Source organism: Apteryx rowi, unplaced genomic scaffold, assembly GCF_003343035.1.
Source record: "Apteryx rowi isolate R43461 unplaced genomic scaffold, aptRow1 scaffold_268, whole genome shotgun sequence".
Classification (NCBI taxonomy): domain Eukaryota; kingdom Metazoa; phylum Chordata; class Aves; order Apterygiformes; family Apterygidae; genus Apteryx; species Apteryx rowi.
In genome coordinates this window covers 1,169,939-1,188,998 of record NW_020449063.1, presented here as the reverse complement: position 1 = coordinate 1,188,998, position 19,060 = coordinate 1,169,939, and positions in this window count along the sequence as shown.

Below are 19,060 nucleotides of genomic sequence, written 5' to 3'. Positions count from 1 at the left end.
GTAAAATAAATGATGATTCATTAAATGATGGGGGTTTGATGTCATCTATGCTGGTTTTACCCCAGTGAATTTCTTTTTTGTGGTGTTGCACATGGCTTTTCTTTGTGTAGCTGAAATTAGAATCAAGGCTGCACCAAAAATGGACTAATTGAAAGAAGCTAGTTAAATTGTAGGTTATTTCCTGCCTTTTTGCTTCCTCATAAATTGCTAAAAACACAGAAGAACATGTCACAGTAGTGTCCTTTCCTGGCTCCGACTGACCTGGAAATGCATGGGGAGTAATAGGATGTTTCCTTCTGAAACTCTTCCTTTTTATGGTAATATTTAAGATATAAACCTCACAGGAAATTATCTAAATTAAATCAAAAACTGAAGCAAAAAAAAAAAAAAGAAGAAAAAGAAGAAGAAAGGGAGACAGAGAGATCTGCTGCCCTTTCTTCCCAAGAGGAGAAAAATTCTGTCGAGTTCTCTTCCATGGCTTCCAATGGGTCTCAAAAGCAAATGTTCAGCTATGGTCTTGATGACTTCTCAGAGGACTCATTTTTAGAATGAATGAGTTGCACCCATCTTCTGAAAAGCAAATTTTTAAAAAATCTATTCTTGGTTGCTGAAAATCACTATTCTTTTTCAATGTCTTAAGGGCATATTAGTTGCCTACAGATAAAGATATATTAATTACCTAATGATAAACTCTTCTTTAAAAATGTTGCATTGTGATAGCAAGCACTTGAAGATAATTAAGAACTTTTGATAATTGAGAAATGTAGGGCACGTGCACATACACTTCATATAAAGTTACTCAGGCTAGTCCTGAATGAGAAGATATATGTATGTGACAGTGCTATGCCACCCAGGGATATCAGCTTATGTTTGTGAGCTGATATAGATATATACATATGCAGCTGGTGTATATCTACACAGCCATGTGAATATGCCATTTGCCCAAAGACCAGTTAGGTCCTTTCACTTTCACATTGTGATTGTTTCTAGTTCTGGAGCCAGTTGAGTGTCCTTTCACAGTGCTGTGTTGTGTGCTGTAGACACACCCTTAAAGTTACTTAATGCTACTCTTTACATATTCATACTGTGCAGTGGATGAATTAGGACAGCTGTTAGAAAATAGCTTGCAATAGTTCATAAGCCTACCTGTATTTTACTATACACTATTTGGAGTTTCCCAAGTTTAAATGGTTGATTTTTGCCATTTGAGTTTTGAAGAAAGGAAGTAACTGAAACATATTTTTTTGTGTTTATAACAACCCTCCATTATGTGCTCTAATAACTATTTGAACTACAACCTTCACAGTCAAGACTGCTATTCCTTGTGCTAGGAGACAGTTATTATCTCAGCAGGGAACAGACAAACCGATCAGGTTTGATCATGGGGTTTGGAGGGACCCCAACATGCGTTGCCTTTCTTTCTTCATCTTTCTATCACAGAAGCTTTGGTCCAGATCTGAGGAAAGAATTATCTGCATTATTTTGGTGCTGGAAAAAATGAAAAATTCTTATGACTTTTGCTTTTGTAATAACAAATGTTGGAATATTCTGCTCTGAGTGCAGATTTTTTTCTGGAAGAAAGTAATTGTGGGAACATGGTAGAAAACATAGTTGAGCTATGACTAATAAAAGGCAATGCATACAGTCACTTCTAAAACATAGGTGCTGCTGATCTCAGAGAGTCATTGAACCGGTTATCCAGGTTTATTTAGACTATGAGCACCTTGGGGCAAGGAGCATGTTTTCTAATATGTTAATGTGGTACCTAAACACAGTTGATGACTGGAACTGCTTAGTCATTGCAGCAATATTTATGACTAGAAATAATGAATATATTCATAAAACCACTACACAGAAGTAATGAAAAGTGTCTTCAGAAGACAAATTTAAGTGTTGCATGAAGTTTTTCCCACACTGGGGTTTGGGATTTTACCCCTAAGAAGTTCCTTGATGAAGAAAGTAACTCCTTTATGACAAAAAATAAAATAAAAGCTAAAAAATAGTTATTTTTTCGTAACTATGCATTTCCTTTTTACAGAGTTAGCAAGAAACAATGAGGATTTTCGTATCTCCCATGATTGAAATATGAGTAATTGCACATGTAATTGAACTGCCAGATATAATTTTTCTGATTAGAAATGTACAGATTTCAGTTTGGTTTTATAGTTTGAAACTGTTCTAGCATCATAGATTTGTGATCTATGGTATGATCTATTGRGATAGATTTCCTTTGGTTTCTTTGTGCAAAATAAAGTCAGGCAATGCATAAACACTTAATTCCATTAAAGATTAATTCCATTAAAGTTTTGTCATGGTTGTGAAGTAATAAATGTGACAGCAATGAGTTTGATTCATGCCTGGGATACCCTGAATTTTACAAGCCGCATTTTAGAGGCATGTCTTCCAGAYAGGAAAATTTTGTCTGGCTGTGGGCTGCAGCCACACAAGGCACCAAAAATTTCAGGAAACTGGAACCAATCTRTTTAGTAATAAACTGCAGGTTGGGAAGGAACAGCCAAGGTGTCCTGACTACACATCAAAGCTTTCAACAAGCTGTGGAAATGTGAGGAAAGACAGTAACAAAATCACTGCCTAGTTTCTCCTGAACCTGAACCCACCTTCAATAACTGTTTGCATCCCTCTCTGCCATTGCTAGCAATGCAGACTTCATGAGTTTTGCTCAAAGTTGTGATTTTCATCCTTCCTATATGACTTGTTTAGATAGTGATTTACAAAGTACAGCAGAGGAAAACCCTGCATGTTTGGTATGCTAGTCACATCATCCTAGACCTCTACGCAAGCAGCAAGAGAGGGTGGAAAGTGTTAGTAAATTAAATCTAGAGATTAGGCCCAGTGCAACATGAGACTTAAACAAGTGTCTGAAGTATTTTAAACTGCACAGGTTCAGAAGGAAAATAATTATATTAGCAAAAATTCCCTTTGTAAATTACACTTTCTGATGGAGAAGTCACAGGGTGAAGGAGTGGAGAAAGGGTCACAGGAACTTTTAAATTAAACTGTGCAGTGGGAAATAACAACCTTGTTGTGGCTACCAATAGCACTTCTAGTACAGATCAGGCCTTCTTGAAAGGCTGTGAGAGATGTCACTGAAGTCAGAAATACAGATTTTGCTGAACCGGGACAATATAGCATAGGTATTTTTTTTCTGGCATACCTACATTTCTTTAAGTACATCCAATATAAGAAGCATATATACTCAGAAAAGGCTRCTTGTGGGATAGTTTACATTATCTTAATATGCTTCCAATCCATCACCTAAATGGTTCAAATATTTTCAGTATGCTAAATGTAAATAACTGCATGGGGGGGTTCATAAATTCAGCCTATTGCTGTGTTGTCTGTGAAGCTGCTGTACTGATTTTCCAGCTGGAGCAATTACACCATTGCTGTTGCTTTAATAAATCTTTTTATTAATTTTTGATGCATATAAATACACAAAAGTCATAAATATGAACAAATAATATAAAAAAAAGAAAATGCAAATGATATTGTTTTATAATACCAACAGTAATCTCCATTTCTAGAGCATTTTCCATTCAGTCGTTTCCAAATATCTTACAAATATCAGTTATTTTCAAGCCTTCTGTGAGAAGGGCAAGCATTAGCATCTTCATCTAAACTGGCTTCAATTTTTATAAGTGCCTGCTAATTTGGGATGTTTGGAGGARGAGGTTAGGGAAAGATGGACTACCAAATATGAAATTTGGGACAATGGAAAAAGAAAATGCCTTTTATTGTCATTGATTTCCTCAAGGTCTTCCTGGGCCTTCCAAGGAGAGAAAAAGATTTTCATCTTAAAAGTATGTCAGGAGAAGAATGTAGTCCAGGACTACTAATTCTCCGCCTGGCTGTCTGTCCACCCAATCATCCTGTCCTTTGTGTTCTCATTATGACTTGAACATTGCTACTTGGTCACAGTAGACCAAATTCTGCCATTCCACCTCGCCCCATGACATCTTATCCCTTGAGAAGGTCCACTGTTTGCAATTTTAGTTGTTCTGTGCTGCTTATCCAGGGAAGCCATTTTGGCGCTATGTGAGCCAGCCTCATTCTGCCACCAAGAATGAGACATATTGCCCTCCCCTTGTCTTTTCAGTCTCTATAGAAATTTATTAAGTATTCTTTATGATAGATTTCAATGCTGTGTTAAACATAATATTAATAGTAAAACCATAATGCACTCTACAAGTCTTGAAAGAGAGGTAACCTGATACAACTTCTTCTTTGTGGAAAGTATTTGGAGAATAATGACATTTTAAAATATCAATGCAATTATCTCAATAGATACTTTAACAGTCAAGTCTCTTTTTTATTTTTAAAAAAGGAATAGAAACAAGAATCACAAAAGGAAAATAGAAGGAATGTCCTATATGAACTGAATCTGTATCTGCTAGCTATGTGCTACTTCAGCAGACATGAGAAAAAAATTGATCCAGTAGTTATTTCAAGACTATGTAACCCAAATCCGTATTACAATGTTGGGGAAATGTCCTGGTTTCAAGAAATTAAATGAGCCTTAATCATTTTAATTCACCAGTCCCTCTTGATTTGTTCATATGATTTCACTAAGTAGTTTGATAGGTTGTTTAAGAATATTCTGTTAAATAAGTAATATTTACAAGAATTTCTTTCCATCCCTGCAGGGATAATAGAACATTATAACAGTTCCCTCTCAGAGAAAGCTCTCAGCTTTTAGCACCTTTTTCTGTTAAATCTAAAAGTCAGTGTGCCTCCCTAGCAGCACTGATGCATTTATTCAGTATAGATCAAACATGGGCATGTAAAATGACATGGAAAAATTAAGAGAGACTGGTCATGCTAGAGAGGACACTAAATTCTCCAGAAAGAGACTCTGGAGTAAGAAATCTTTATACAGATTATCTCACAACAATCTGCCAGATCACGAAGTTTTCTGGAAAATTTTGGCTTTTGTCCCAAGGACTCACCAATCTTCTGCAATGTTCGGGGACCCCAGGAACTGTGCAGGAAGCCAGAACACCATGTGCAGAGAGAGCTTCTCCTTCACTTTCTCTCCAGATAGGTGTTATTTGGCTCAATTATACTATATAATATTACTTAAAATTGATACTCCTTCATAAAACTTTTTGGGGAAAACGATAATGAATCACACAAGACACGGGTCTAAAAGAAGAGCCCTATCCCTGTACATACATGCCCATGCATAGAAAACATCTTGGCGGTGACTTATGATGGCTTTTAAATATGACAGATCGTGAATTTCTAGCTCATTTTTTCCTTCTCTTCACAGAAGTTCTGATTATCTGCTATGAAATTTACCTAAATAAAGATTGTGTGGAGCAGATTTTACTCCTTTAATTATAAAGAAGACTTATTTAACGTTGTTATACCAGCCTCCTCTCTGTTGCTTGCTGATTCTGTACATGCCTTGCCCCAAATGGACTGGGCATGAAATGGGACTGTAATGAGCAAGACGAGCCTGGGAAGGGACCTTTTGTAAATATATAGCCCTTATGGGCCTACGGAGGTTTTCTGGCAGACTTCTGAGACTGGGGAGACCTGGATTCAAGTATGCTTGTTGAGACATCCCAAGTACAAGCTTCTGATTTTAGAAGGTGAACAGGTTGTTCATAAATTGGGGGGAGAGGGCTCTGAACTGCCTTGCCTTGAGGCCTTCTGACTGCAGCAGTGGCAGTTCTGGCTTCAGTTCTGAAAGGAGAGATTTTTTTGCCAAATTTCTAACCCAAGTACCTGCATTGTTACATGCTTAGTGCTGACATGCAAATACCGACGCTCATGCATATGTATGAATATGTCAGTGTCGGTCTTCAGCCGTGGATAGCTGTATGCTTGACTGGCATGTGTGTTGCTGATTACTTGATTCTTGGATTCCAATGATTTTTTGAGACAGCTGAAACCCCAATTTTTTTGCATTTTGTTTATTTAGTGAAATATCAAAAAAAAAAAGAGAGAGAGAAGGCGAAGGTTGATTTAAGTTTTGTTTTTGAAGGCTTTCTTTTTTTTTTCCCCTTGGCTTTGGTGTTTTATCTTAAGCTGTGTTTCAGCTTGCAGCAAGTGGTTGGCCACCCCTACCCTTCTGGTTCCTTGCTTTCTTTTACACTCTTCCAGAACATGTTTCATGCCTTCCCTCTTTCTTGTTTAGACTAAATTAGCCAATGAACAACCTGACCCAGCTGCTTAGCTGTTCCCTGATCTGCATTTTACTTCTTAATGAGCTCAGAGTGACAAGCTATTTAGGCTGCTCGTTCCAGCATCAGCTCTGACTCCATCTGTAACTTTAGTGCCACTTCTTTGTCAGCAATGCCAATTACAAATGTGTGCCTTTCTAATTTACAGCATTCTAGTTATAACGCCCACGCTGTGCTCCGTGTGTTCTCTCTTTGCTTCCACTGTTTGTAGTCACCTGAGCAGACCTTCAGATTGTCAGAGCAAGGGTCTGCTACATGGCTGGCATTGATCAGCTATCTATAGCCCCATATACAATTTGGCACGGCATAGATCATTTGCTCCCTTTCATCTGCCCTGAATTTGGAAAGTGCCGTTGGTTCACATGAGGTTCTAGGAACCTGTCTGTGGATTGATCCTTCTGTGAACTGGCAATCCTGGAGCAAATGTGTTCCCTCGCATATGATATTGCAATATGGGAAAAAGAATTACTTACAATGCATCTGTAGGGCTACATTATATTTTTCTTGGCCTCCCCCACATTCATCTGCATAAAAATCTTAAATATGTTCCTCTTTTGCCCATGAGCAATTACTAGGACTTTTTTTCTTTCTTTCTTTCTGTGTATTGTTAAAAATGCAGAACCTCCTGAAGTCTCTCTGCAGCCAAGTACAATAGCAGGGAGCAGTGGCTTACAATTTGTTCTACTGAGCAGCTGAAAATGGATCTGCTCTTTTCTGTTACTGTTGCTGCTGAGTATGTATCCTCTTTTGACCATTTGGTCTTCTCAGGAGTAAGACTCAAATCTAGAAAGATGTTTAAGAAGACACTAAAGGAAGCAATCTGTTTGGCTCATTAGATTCTCAGACAGTTCCTCAGACTTAATGGCCAGTATATTTTAAATTAATTAAAAGAAATAACTACTTCACATTGTTCATAATCTACTTCAATTTCATTTCTTCATCACTGTGGTGTTGTTCCAATTGGTTGGATTTGGAAAGACTCTTACTATCTCTTTCCGTACCAGATAAGACAAGAATAATCTTAGACTGTGTGGTTTAATCTAATGTTTTACAGTGAGTTTGTTTTCTCCCACTAAACTTTGGCTCCCTGTTTGGATCATTTCTTAGAAAATGTGGAATATCCTCAGTTTCTGTAAGCTGCAAGAGAAATGAGGGAAGCCCCAAGAAATGATGAGTATCAGGTGGGCAACAGGCTTTCATGAGCTAACAGGCTGCATTTCTTTTGTCAGATCTCATGTGGAACTTTTAGCCAAAATGAGTCATTATCAGCTAAGGTGTTGCTAAAAATGATTAAAACCCTCCATCTCCCATGGACAGTGGAAGTATAATTTGGCTTGATGTGTAGTACATTGATGAGTAGGGTGTACATTTAGAATCTATTTTATATTATTATTTTTCTTCAGGGGAAAAAAAATAAGTCCCTTGAGAATACCGATGGGGTGAAATTATTAAAAAGATGTGTTGCATTCTTATACATTGCAAACCTAACAAAAAGAAATTGCAGACCAGATATATTTGCATAAGGAAGTTTAGGTCTTGAGTCTGTAAAACTATCTATGTAGACTGCTGAGTTCAAACAGCTTTATTTAAGAAGGCCTTGTACGCACTGATTTTGAACCTGTTATATTCTGTTTCTTAAAGCTGTTCTGGCCACCAGCCAGTTTTGCAGGAGGGCAAAATAGTCATGGACAAACTGCCCATCTATTAAAGTTTTATGAATAGTCAATAACTGAACTATGTAATTTGCTTAAAAGATTAAAAATACTATCAGATTTGCAAATTTTATCAGAAATTCTTCTGCAAACTTTTCTGCAAAGGGAAAGTGTCTTTTGAAAACTTTTTAAAGCTGACATATGTAGCCAACATAATGAAGAACTGAACAGTGTTTCCGGTTTCTTATATTAAACAAGTACAGAAAGCGTAAGTGAATTGGATAGCCAAACCTGTGACCTTTCATTTTTAATACCACATGTTTTAGTTTATTTATCTGTTTGTTGGGGATTCCTCACTGAAAGGCCAGAAAAGCCATGAAATTATGGTCATAATTCTAAAATAATACCATTAGATTTTGTGTTTATGCTTTAATAAATTAAGGTTGCTTTTTGAGAGGGAATAATTAGAACTGTTCCATTCTACTTTCTATATAAGAGACTCTGTCAATGCCTTTAAGAGCACTGCAGTAGAATAACTTCTTTTAAATTAGTGTGGAATTCTATTCACATGCAGGAAGGAATAGATCCTCTCCCTTTTATCATTTTTGTGTCTAGGGCTAACAAAAGGGGGAAAAAAAAGAAAATTAGACAAATTGTTTTAGATGTAGTAGGAAGATAAGATTATGAACATGGTGTCTGTTTTCTACTCTTGACCTCCCCCTCTGTTTCTCCACCCTCTTTTAGGGAACATGCTAGGGGCATGCTGGAGGGCAGAGTGTAGAGGTGTGTGGATTGTGTTGCAGTCTGGCTGTTCTTCAGCTGGTATATCAGCTACAGGGCATGATTACGAGCTGGCACAACTTCGAGCAGCCCTAAGGCTGCTCAGAATTGCACTGGGGCCGAACAGTCCCCAGATGGCCCCAGGAGATGAGACTACCTTTGTCACCATGTTCCCTTCCTGCACTGAGAATACCTTAGGGAAAGAAGGAAAGTCTGGCAAGTGAACAGATCTGGAGAGTTAAGAATGTGTCATTTTTAAGTAGCCAGTTTTACAATTTGTAAGATCAAGATTTCCTCATTAATTTCCATTGATACTACATCAGCTGAAGAATTTCTGTGTCAAACCAGGTCATTCTTTTCCAATCTTATTTTTTCTTTTTGTTTCTTTTTTTTTTTTGTGCACTGAAATTAATAAATTAATACATTTTGAGACTAGAAGTCCGCATTACTATAATTTAGTTTAACTTCCTATATTATGTAGGTCATTGAATTTAATCCTATAATTTCTGCATTGAACCCTATAACTTGTAGCTGAGCTAGAACATACCTTTTAAAACACTATTCAGTATTGATTTAAGGACTCCCACTGAAAGAGAATCTACCATGGCCCTTAGTAATTTTTTCCAGGGATTAATTATTCTCAGTGTTAATACTGTGCATCTTATTTTCAATCCCTCTCTCTTGTAATCCAGCACAGTTTCAATGGGCAAAATATGTGATGTTTTTACGGTGTTCTATGGAGAACTGCACAGCACCAATCTACCTAAAGCAAATATATTGTAACACTCTTATTGCTCCCTTTTACAAGTCATGATGAATCAGTAATCTTCTGGACCCCCCTGAGTACTGCAGGCATATCTGTAAATAACAGGGGTTCAAGCATGGCATAAAAACAAATCCTCCCTTCCTGACGATTGCCAGAGGAACACCTACCTTCACACAGGATGCAGAGCCAGAGCTTGCTGTGCGGACCAGAGGAGCGAAGACCRTGGGTGAACTTACTCCCTGTCCCGTACATAGCAGCCTCAGGAGGTAGGGGTGAAGCTCTTCCCCTGAGTGTGTGTGCATTTCTGTGAAAATACTGTCTCTATGCTGATCTGTTTGCAGATTACAGCACTTGTCAGATTAGGATTTTTCATAAATTTCCATGGAAGTTGACGTGGTGGTGGAGGTGCCTGGAGGATCTCAGCCTCTCCTCTTAATTATAAAACATAACTATTGCTAAAAGGAAATCAAAACTTTTGCTTATTTGCAGGCTAACTGGTGCTGTAAGAACAGCTGAGGGCTAAGAATTGGTTGCATTGCCTTCAATGCAGGCTAAAATCTTCTGTTCATGAATGAAACAGTACAGTTGGTGTACGTTTTTCTCTTCGCTTCTTCATCTCCAAATGTGCTTTAGTCATAACCTAGAGGGACCACCTGCGAGTGAGAGGGTAGTTTAGTCTCCATGCTTATTCAGTCCTTGGTCTCTCTGCTGAGACTGTCAAGCCAAGAATGCCAATTAGTTCAGCATTAACAAGCCTCTTTATGTGTTCTATTGGGCCTAAGAATTGACAGCTTGAATTCTGAATTTCCTTGGTTATGTGGATTTATGTTAAATTCTTGTTTCTCATGAAAGTGCTCTCAAGCCACTAGTTGGGCTGTAACTAATTGTTCCAAAATTAGAACTGGGCATGAATCAAAATCTGGTCCGGTTACCCTTGGACTTGGACACATTACCAAGTCTAAACTGTACAGCTCGTGCTTAACTGTTTTCTGCAGTGCTCCCCTGAAATAAGTTGCTTTGTCTAAAGCTGTGAAAGATCCTAGTCTTATATGAGTGGCTGCCTATGGGCCTGATGCTGGAGCAAAGAGTGGAGTTTGGAACAAGTCCTAATCAGGGACAAAGTTTGAAAAGTTTTCTTTTTTTAAAGAATTTTAAATCCATGCTCTATATAACCTTCTTTGTACATACAGGTTGACATTAACCCATGTCCTTAAAAGTACTGCAAGTACTGGCCACTTATGGGCTATATTAGAGACATTCGACTTTCTCCCATATTACTCTACATACTAGGAAGAGCTTTTCATAAACCTGCAGAAAACCATGCTGCTCTACTTCATAGTTCTCCTTCTACTTGCTTCTTAAAATTGTCCATCATGATGACTACAAAAAAAAAAAANAAAAAAAAAAAAAAAAAAAAAAAAGACAAAACTCTGACAATGATTAGGCTCATGTCTTGCTGAGATCACCACCTATCTCAGTATTCTGAATTTCTCATTGCTTCCTTGTGCTAATCTATCCCATCGAGTTCTTCCACCAGATGTTGTAGGACTGATATTTTAGTGTGTATATTCACAGGGTCTGACCCCAGGGTACAGGTTGATGGTCTGGATCCCCATGCTTCTCAGTGATATCAATATGCAATGATCTATAAGCACCTACAAAAAGACAAAATCAGACACAGTCTTTCTAATTCTGCTTTTTCACGGGCTTTACAGCCCTAGTCACCAACCCTGAAAAATGTCTCCGTACATGTTGTTTATAGCCCCGCTGCATTAGTCAGCTTCCTTTAATAAATCAGATACAAGTTGTGACATGTTGTTAATTCGATTACTAATAACCTGCTCAAATTGCAAATCTATGTCAGCAGGTTGGTGTTGATTAAGTTGTAGTCACTACTAACATATTGTTTTAAATGACTGATAAATTTTATTTGCTGCAGTGATAGACTGCCTGCTCTATTTTTTTCTCCCCTTGCAAGCGTAGAAAAATGACACAAATGGCCCTGAGGTGGTCCTCTGTAGGCCTTTCTCTTCCTCTGTTTGCTGCAAAGAGAGCTGGTAGCCACTAGAGGGGAGGAGACTGCCGGCTTTACTGAGTGCTTCACGGTAGAGCTTGAAGGTGCAGAAGCTGTCACAAGACTGGTTGCCCAACGAAATGGTTTAAAATATGTTATGAAGGTTAGTAACAAAAAAATAAAAAATAAAAAATGCTTTTCCCCCATCCCCCATTTCCCTTATTGCATTTGAAATATTAATTTCTCAGCACATAGGCTCTCTGTGAAGTGTTAATATCACAGGTGATAACTGGGGAAAAAAACAACTAGGGTAACAAACATTTAATATGTTAAATCTGAAGATAATGTGGTAAATCTTTCAAAGCAAATGTTTTATTTTCTATGTAAGGATAGTGGCAAATTAGGGGCATGGTCTAGGAATAGCAAACATTTGTTTCCTATGTGAAATGGGAAGTTCTAATTTTATGTGTTCAAAGTTTCCAACCATTCTGTCCATTCCCCTTCTCCCCCCCCCCCAAACTACTGATGCTAAAGAAATGACAAAACTAGTTGCAAACTTAAGTATCATTCTTATGAACTTTTTGAATCGTATAGGCTGTGATGTACAAAACTAAATCTAAACCAGAATAGCAGAAACACTCATTTTATCATCTATAGATGTATACATATATATTTCTGTGTCTTTCCATATATAATCTGACCTTTTTATTTTACTTTTTAAAAACAGAGTAATATTCTTGGTATTGTTAAAGAGCTATAATGTAGAACTGTAGCTTGTTACCCTTACTCTCCTGAGTGTAATTGCACTAAGATCATTCAGTTTCCATTTGGAAAGCCAGTGGCAATTACTGGAATACAATGTATCATGCATTTGCTCACTGGATATAAAACGTATATACTAATTCGCAATAAAATGTAACAGCTGTCAGTGCATTTTCTGCTCTGTTACTTCAATAAATTGGAACTCTGACTAGAAAATGGGAATATTGCATTTTTACACACTCTGTAATGTGTTTGCTTTTTGCAAATACAATTTATTTTTTTCATGACAAAAATTGTGGTTTGTTATTACTGCTAGTGGATAAATATTCTTATATCAGAATGAATTACACATGGTATCTGTAAAGAAGTAGTAATATTTTCTGCTTTTTATTGTAGCCTGTCTCCAGTAAACAAAATGCACTTAACCTACTTCTGTCACATACTGGGTATATTTTTTAACATTGTAATGGTGGGGGATGGGGAGAGTGTATTTTACCATACCTTTGCAGGTATCTGGATTACTGGCTAACATTCTGTAGGAGACCTTTATTTCCCTCTTGGAATTCTTTTTATTTTTGCAAACGTATATATAGATAAATAGTTCTGAAACACAGTTGTTAACCATGATTCTTCACATTATGAACTAGTGCATCTGAGTTTTATTTAAAATAAAATGCCTGCACATTTGTGTAATTTTGTTACTTGAGGTCAGACTTTTCACAGATAATTAGCCTTTTACACACTGTGAAATCAACCTGCATTGGTTATTTGGCTAGACTCTTTGCTTCTGTTCTTTATTTCCCAGAAGGTTAACGTGCTGAAAATCTAGCTGCAAGCACATAGTACTGTCTCTTTGTGTTGCTAATTATCCCGTTGCATAATTATTAATATCAGGAGCAGGAAGAGGAAACAAGCACACCAAATAGTCGTGAATGCTAGTGTTCTGGCAGGAAGCTAGTCCTGCATTAATAAAATGTGCCTGTGCCAATATCACAGAAGATAGGAGCGTTCCTTGTTAAGGATCATTTATTAACTGAGATCATCTTTTAGTTCGCCTTGGGGTAATGACTAATGTCAATGGCAAATTTCACAGTTGTCTAGAGAAATGAATTAAATTTGTAATAAAAAGCCCTTCGGCTTGTTGTACATGTTCATTTATTGGAGTAGTTGAACTAGGAGAACTGTAAGGCAACCAAGAACATCGGCTTAATTTTCCTTACATGTAATAGTGACCTTTAGCTTCATATTGAAAAAGTTACCTATTATAGACTGGTAAATTAAATGAGAAGTTCCTCTAATGCAAAATAAACTAAGTGACTGAGCTAAGTTAAACGGCCCTTGAGCTTATGAGGTTTTTGGCAGAAACAAATTCTTTTTTTTCTACATCTGTTCTGTGTAAGCCTTCTGAAGGTGGTTTGATGTCTGATCAGTCAGATAAAACAATACAAAGTGGGATGCTAAAAACTAGTTAGAAGCCTGTCCTAAGGGATACCAGCATGATTGCAAACTTAGGATAATATAGTGACATTTTGGATTTTGAAAGCATAGCTTGTGTTTGAAAACTTTCAAATGTTCTCTATATGTTTTCTTTACTTTTTGACAAACTGAAAGCAAGCCACAACAGTTTATAAAAAGGATTTTGTATTTATGGATTCAATAACAAATAGAAGCAAGTCTCAAAATATTGTCCACGTAGAGAATAAATATGAAATTGACAGAAAAATATCAAAATACAATTAGAAAGAGCATGCATCACATGCAGATGGAGCTAGAATTAAAATCACCCTTAGCTCTTAGGTCAAAGAGAGTTTATGATTTTATGGTAAATGTTTTAGTCTCGGGAAAGGTAATAAGCTATGTCCCACCAGTGTTTTAATACAGACTGTATTTAATTGTTAGTGTAGTAGTTTTATCACCCTCAAAGATGTACCATGCCTACTGAACACAGGAAGAACATGAGGAAAATCCCAGCAAACAGCAATAGAAAAATCTTGCAGCTGTTGAAAGAAAATGGAGATGGGGATTTACTTTGCCATCGACACCTAGCTGGGCTCAGGATGTGCTTATATGTTAAGCCCCTAAATGATACCGAGATGCTTGGAAAAAGGTCAAAATAAATACAAGATTGCTGTCTTATTCTGCATGTTTGTCAAAGTTCATGGCAGAACTGCAGCACCAACATATTCAGATTCACTTTTCTCTGTTTTATATAAATTCTTCACTCCATTTCTTGTAGTTGGTGCTTTTTTGTGATGTGATGTGATGGTTAAATCCTCTGTGCATTTCCATCATATTTAATATGACAGTCATCTCACTTATTTACCTTGAGGGTCCTGATGTTGTAAAAGTTTTGTAAATGTAAAATAATGTTTGTACTATACGATAAGCAAATGTTAACTTTTGGAAGTTTAGTAAGAATCTGAATATTTTAATATGCCCTGTCCTTCTAAAAGTATTTTTTAGATGGTTTGTCCAATGAATAAAAGGATGTTCTTAAAATATCTGACCAGGCTTAGCAAGAAATTTGGAGTAACTAGTCAAATCATGAGGGTGCCAAAGTCAATGCAAATTCTTACCATTTCCCGGGGCAAACCATAGATTATTAAGAGAGATACGGACTTGGAAAGTTTTTAAGGAATTTTGGTAACCCTTGTCTATGTTACTGTTGTGTGGCCAACCCATGAGTGAATTATTTTAGATGTAAAATTATATTGTGGAGGAAAGGATATAGTCAAGTGTAATATCCAGAGATTGTGATATATCCACAGGGAGTCAGTGTTGCCGGGGGTCTTTTTTGTACCAGTCAGCTAATGGACCCAAACTAGGGAGGCAGAAAAAAGAGAGTTAAATGCAGAGGTACAAAGCTGCTAATGGTTACTGTTTATTTTTTCTGACAGAGAAGGTCAACTTTAATTTTGTATCTGTCACATGCCTGAATTCTAATGTATCATCTTAGCAGCTTTTAAAAATATTCCAGAGACAGTTACCAGAAGATAATGCAGAAATGAAGCATGGTGGTGTTTGTGAGTGGGGGAGGGAAGTGGTAGGCTTACATTGTCCTTCTGCGCAAATCCTTTCTGAGTTTAGCGGGATAACTTTCTTTCTTTAAAGCCCATATTAACTTTTCTTGCACAGACAGGGCGATAACTAATTGAAGTAAAATTGTCAGCTGCATGGCTCTGAGTAAAAGCTAAAAGTTTATCTTTTACCTTTGAGTAGTTTATTCTAAATCCAGAAAATTATTTAAAAAATATGTATGTTTCTTAAAGAGTAAAAAAGGGGTTTTGTTTAGCCGTATGTAGTGCAATTGCATTTTTTTCACTAGCAAGAATGTGCAGTAGCGAGAGGCTTTCATTTCAAAAAGGCTCTTCTGAAATCCAGCCACTAACAGTTGTGAATATGGTGCGCAAAGCCCGTGTTTTTAGAATAAATATTCTAATGCGTGCTCAGAATATGGGCATGGGTATGTATAAAAGGTGTTATACATTCAGTTTTCAGTGTGTTGATTTTTTTTTTTTAAGGAAAGAAAAAATATAATCAAAGCTAGAATTTGACTTAAGCATGACAAAAAAAAATCCCTAGTTTTGGAGGTAATAAAGACAGTAACTGTATACAGGTATTTGCAAATTTAAATAAGAAATTCTCTTCAGGGAATCAAGAATTGTCCTATGTCTAAGGAAAAGAGGGAAAACTTCCACCTAATTTTCTTCCCCAACTTTTTTTTCTAGGAGGTATGTGACTGATAATATAAAATACCATTCTAAAAAATTCAGCTGAGCAAATGTCCTGCAGCCATAAATAGGAAAATGTGATATTGTTACACAGGTAAATGGAATGATTGAGTATATTTTTCTTAAAATTCAAGCACTATCCTCAGCATTTACAGAACTAATACCTTGAGTACTCGCAGCACTTGTCAAAGTCTTTCAGAAATTTTGGTGTGAGGAACATCTGAAATTTAGGCTGTTCTTAAGCAAGGTGGACAAAAATGGGTTTAAGCAGCTAACTTTGAAATTGCTTTTGGGCTTTTTGTTTTATTTCTTGTAATTGTTAGTCACTTTGAAGAAGAGATCTCTAGTCTGTTCTCCCTGAGATGTCTGTTTGCTTAAATTAAAATTGGTATTTTCTATTAAGAAGTATTTTCTTTTTTTCCCCCTTTTTTCTTTTTTTTTCCTTGTAAATTGCAGTGTTTACTTTTTACAGCCTTAGTTGACCAAGAGGTAAAGCAGCATGGGAGGACCAAAGCAGAAATGGGTGGGGTTCTCTGAAACGGATTCATTTTCTCCCTCTGTATTTCTCTGCTGTAGAATAGACTTTATGCTTATTCGCAGAGAGGGAGTTTAGAAATGTTTTTAGAAAATGCAGATGTGCAGAGCATTCTTAATAAGGATGGGAAAAGAGTTTGCACTCCCCTTTTAACCACTCTCTCACCTCAGCCCTTTTCAGCATGTAACCTTATTCTCTGTGGGATTACTTGGATGAAAACCAATTAGAGAACTGCTCACACAATATAAATGCATACAGATTAGTACAGATTGAACAGTACCAATGCCAACTAATCATACAGTATATAAAGTCCTAAACAATATAGATATTAAAGAATGATGGGGAAATGGACTCATATTGTTACAAAACTGAACACAAAATGGAAGCTGCATAAAACTGTTTATTTAAATAATAAATAAAGTATAGGTTTTCTCTCGCCCCCCCTCCTTTTTCTCTTTGTGGCAATCTGCCCATAGACAAACTAAGTATACCAAAGAAAAGTCAGCCTACATGGTTTCCTGAGTATTCCCCATGCCTTCCTCGTAACATTACTTTGTTGTTGTTTTTCGTCCCTGAACTGCCTGTCCCCTCGATAACCTCAAACGCAGCACTTATTCTCCAGCTGGGACAAGGATGAGAAAATGGTCTTCTCTAGGAGGACGCTGATGCCACTACAAAGGTGTCTGGGAGGGACAAACAGAGACTCTGAATATAACCGAGTTATTTTAATGCATGGCCCCAAGGACTGTGAGACCTGAAGCTGCTCTCAGGGTTTGTTTTGCTGAGTGCAGGCTGCAAGAGGACGACTGCAGAACCATGAGATCAGCCATTGTTTCCCTTTGCCTTGGTGTTGTCAGTTCCTGAGAGCCCAGGGAGGATATTTTGAGGAAAATATTGTACTTTTTCTCTTCACGCCTGTTGCCCAGCGATGGAAATGGAATGATGAGAAAATGCAAGTCTCCTTCAGGTTTCATGCTCTCTTCATACTACTATGTCTGTTCTGATGTGTCTACAACTTAGGTCATTTTTTTTTCTTTAGTTCTTTCCTGCTTTTTCTATTCCTGTTAGTAGGAAAATGTTTTCATGATTAAAATTAGAACTTTCTGACAAGCAGTAAACTCTTCCTCTACATAACTCCTCTGATATTTCTTTGTAATGTATGTAATCATGGTGAAACCTTCGACATTTTTTAAGTAATATCAGACACCACTTTCAGTCTGTTCCTAATTAAAGCCGTGTGAGGTACCCATTATTTACTTTAATATTGAAAGGGCTTTTTAATCCTTGAAAAACATTTTGAAAACAGTCTTGAAATAACGTGCTAGAATTTTGAGTGGCCTGCTTCATATCTTCTCCTGGATGTTTATTTGACTGATTTCTTAACTGTTGAAATAAATTGTCCACTTAGTGTTATAACAAATGGGAGAGACTAAGAAGTCTATCTAGATATAGCCACAAGCCAAAAGTGAAAGATAAAAACACGCATAAAAGAACTGAGTCATACTCGGATTGGCAAAAACAACTTGAGACAACTAAAGGAAATGGAATAGTTTACAGGAGAGATTGGTGTATACATTGGTCTTCTCCAGAACAGCTGTCATTTTTAGATCAGCCATGATTATGCATTGAATTTTACTCTGAAAGTGTTTACTATAGCATTCAGAAAAAAAGGCTAATTACAGTAGTAACTCCCTGTACTATATGGTGTCTGTTTGTCTCTAGCTTCAAAGAAGAGAGAAAAGAAATCTCTGCTGCCATGGTTATTACATAATTTTAACTGGATTTCTGTGCTCCAGTTTAATAGAGCAGTGCTGGATCTCAAATGCCTGCATTCATTAAGCTCCTGTTGCTCAGTTCTGTAGCTGAACCCAAAGCCAAATCCTGAATTGTGTACTCAGGTACTAATTGTATCCACACAGAAATATTAGATAGGCCCTTGTGCATGTGAGACCCTCATCGGATGATGTCTGGATGCCATCATTTCCTTAGCTGGACTAGTCTAGCAATGACTCCCCTTTTCATGAGAGAAAGTCATTTTAGGAGAGGTGACAGAGAAACAGCAACAGCTACCCGGGACTCTGGTATCCATGCAGTGTGACTTGTTAGTGCCACGGAGCAGGAGAGGGCAGCAGGGTCCCACTGTCTAGTCTGAGTTCATATAATCCACACCTCCCTCCAGCATTTGCTTGAGACCTAGAGGCTTTGGGGACATAACTGATTGTTTCTTTGGTGGAGCTTTTCAATTGTGACCCCTAATGAAAGTGTATATTGAAAAATATGCAGGACTATTTTGGGGTTTCTTGAACTTGCTTGAGGATGGGACTACTGGGGTTATTCATGCCAAGTCTCAGTGAATTTGAAGGAGTGCTGACCTTTTCAGTCAGAAGTTCACATTTGATCATTTGAACCTTAAAAAGGAGTGACTTCTTATCATCAGTTTGAATCTTTTTTTTTCTAGAAAGAGACTTATTTTCCCCCAAATGCCTTTCACTGACATTGCCTCATTACTGCCCAGCCCACCTGGGTCCAGCTGTAGGAAGGAACCACCTGCCTCTACTGCACTGCTAAACTTCTCTCTGCCAACTAAAGGAGTGTCAAACACCAGTTCTTC